This window comes from Sinocyclocheilus anshuiensis, unplaced genomic scaffold (assembly GCF_001515605.1).
Source record: "Sinocyclocheilus anshuiensis isolate Anshui unplaced genomic scaffold, SAMN03320099.WGS_v1.1 scaffold1075, whole genome shotgun sequence".
Taxonomy (NCBI): Eukaryota; Metazoa; Chordata; class Actinopteri; order Cypriniformes; family Cyprinidae; genus Sinocyclocheilus; species Sinocyclocheilus anshuiensis.
Window position 1 is genome coordinate 673,921 of NW_015544163.1, and position 3,174 is coordinate 677,094.

The 3,174-nt window shown below is 35.1% G+C and overlaps 1 protein-coding gene across 1 annotated transcript in view; it reads left to right on the top strand.

The window, feature by feature from the left end:
• Window positions 1–21: 21 nt before the first annotated feature.
• The window catches only part of LOC107695692 (transmembrane protein 100-like), a 5,079-nt gene continuing 1,926 nt past the window's right edge, over window positions 22–3,174 (top strand). The window contains exon 1 of the mRNA XM_016495697.1: window positions 22–129. The gene's annotated coding sequence lies outside the window, so the exon portion shown is untranslated. The remainder of the gene's footprint in view (window positions 130–3,174) is intronic.

Below are 3,174 nucleotides of genomic sequence, written 5' to 3' on the forward strand. Positions count from 1 at the left end.
CACACACACACACACAGTCTCTCACAGGAGACCTTCACCAGCAGACTGTGTTTGGAGTATAACGGGACTTTCACGTCTTCAGTTTGCTGAACAAGATCTTTGGAGGGCAGGATGGAAAACACGTGTGAGGTGAGTGACTTGACTTGACTTGATTACCTTCATGCATGCACCAAACTCACCATGCAACATTATTTCACACTCACATTTAGGACTTAAATTAGTAACAGTGAATTATTATATTGGTAAGGGTGTTGCACGTTTCTGCAGCCTTCATGCATGCATTTTCTGACATACACTGTAAAAAAGCTGTAAATAAAATGACAATTCATTCACTGCAGAGCATCCATTGCTGAGCAAGTCACATAACACTACATTTCTTCAAATATATTCTGATGCAGAAACAAACTCATAAGAGGGTGAGTAAATTTTCAGCATATTTTCATGTTTGGGTCAACTATTCCTTTAACCAAAATTAATACACACAACCAGAGTGATTTAGTTCCTCTAATTAAACTTTATTTTGTGACCAGCCACCAGCATATGTGACCATGGACCACAAAACCAGTCATAAGGGTCCATTTTTTTAAATTAAGATTTATACATCATCTGAAAGCGTAATAAATACGGTTTGTTAGGATAAGACAATATTTGGCTGAGATACAACTATTTGAAAATCTGGAATCTGCCCACACTCAGATTACCTTCATGCATGCACCAAACTCACCATGCAACATTATTTCACACTCACATTTAGGACTTAAATTAGTAACAGTGAATTATTATATTGGTAAGGGTGTTGCACGTTTCTGCAGCCTTCATGCATGCATTTTCTGACATACACTGTAAAAAAGCTGTAAATAAAATGACAATTATTGTATTTTCTTACAAGAAAATACTATTTCAGTCTAGAACAAGAGTGAGCTGTCTTAAGTGAGTGAATATATATCCATATTCACTGCAATGCAATAAAACTAATATTGAATATTGCAAATGGAATGAAAATATAATGATAAAAACTGTTTTAAGTGACCAAAACAGACGTTTTAACATATAAAGTCACTTCTGTAGCATTAGAAATATAAAGGACTGGTTTTGTGCTCCAGGGTCACATATCACAAAAGCAGATTATACAGTATACAAAAGACTCCATGAAATGGTCAAACCTGCCACTTACGCTCCTCCCCCTGAGTTCAGACTGAAGCAGAGTTAGTTCACATGGAGGAGGAGTATCACAGACACTCATCTAGTGAATGAGAGCCACACACACACACACACACACACACACACACACACACACACACACCTCACCATGCAACATTATTTCACACTCACATTTAGGACTTAAATTAGTAACAGTGAATTATTATATTGGTAAGGGTGTTGCACGTTTCTGCAGCCTTCATGCATGCATTTTCTGACATACACTGTAAAAAAGCTGTAAATAAAATGACAATTATTGTATTTTCTTACAAGAAAATACTATTTCAGTCTAGAACAGGAGTGAGCTGTCTTAAGTGAGTGAATATATATCCATATTCACTGCAATGCAATACAACTAATATTGAATATTGCAAATGGAATGAAAATATAATGATAAAAACTGTTTTAAGTGACCAAAACAGACGTTTTAACATATAAAGTCACTTCTGTAGCATTAGAAATATAAAGCAATAAATATAGGCTATAAGCCATATTCACTGCACAAATGCATTTAAACTAATACTGACCTTCATGATGAGTCTGAAAGGCTCAAAAACATACTACTACAACAAGTATCAGATTTATATTTAATGACTTTTTCTACTTTCATGAGAACTGATAAACAAAATTTAAACTTGAAAAAAGAATGCTACTTTGATTTTGTTTGGATGTAAATGATAAGAAAATGCAATTTTCAGACTGTATAAATGAGTCTGCCCATCTATTTGGATTTGTTTTATTGTATGTCTTTGCTTTAAAGAAACAACTTTTCAACTCTGGATAACAGTTTTCTGAAAATTGCATGTGCAGTTTAAGGTGAAAACTAACATGCGGTTTCTGTCAGTTTCAACATTGTTTTTTTTACGTATAATTAAATTGGCTGCACAAGTAATTTCAACTTAATTATATTAAAAATTGAGTTGAATCTTATATTACTTAAAAAATTAAGTTAAAATTGGTTACATTGATTTAATGCGTTAAAGTGCTTTATCATTTATATGATAAGTGACTATCATATCATGTTCACAGTGCACTGGGTCACTAAAGAAGATGGAAAAGTATTGAAGTGATCTAAACAGCGCATGAGGGTTGAAATGCAGGCCAAACGTTGCAGCTGTAATGTGTATCGGTCAGAGCGAAGAGAGTCGCTGGCGTTTGGCAGATCTGCTGACCCTCTTAAGAAAAAGCCCTTTGAGAAATGGCTGTTAATTTATACGGCGCTCGTGTTTCATGGGCCGGTCTAAAATATCATACGCCGAGCTCTCCAGGGAATGTGGCAGCTCTCTCTGCGTCATTCAGACGGCGCTCAGCCTGCGCTCCAAAAGCAGATCCGGGGGGCTCTTCCTGTCTGAAAACCAAAACAACTCTAAAGTCCTAGCGTTTACTCACTCATGCATCGCTATTACTATACTTCTCAAACATCGGGATAAAGGTTTGTTTAGATCGCTAGCACTTACATTTAGTATTAAACTTCAGTGTGCAGCTCGTCATGCATCCCATAAACAAACAAACACCATTACACCAGTCTAGCAACACACACACACAGCAGTCGCAAACCACCCAGAACACTCTAGCAACCACCACAGACCTTAGCAACTCCCTAGCAACTACCCAAAGTGTCCTAGCAACCGGAATGCAGGCCCTGGCAACCACCCAGGCAGGGTTTTTTTTGTGTTATTTGTATGTTATTACAGTATTTATTGATATTTAGAATTAGCTTTGATTTCTTTATATTTATATATTTCACCTTAACCTTTAGTAATTTTGTTATGTGCTTTTGTCATTTTTATTATTATTTTCTTTTTTTTTTCTTTTTTCATCTAATATTTATATTTTATTTTATTTCTACTTATTTCTACTGATTTTAATAGACTTTTTTAGTTAACAACAACAACAATGCACCAGAACACCCTAGCAACTCCCTAGAAACAAAACTCTGGTGGATTTAAAAAAAAAATAAATAAAAAAAAAAAT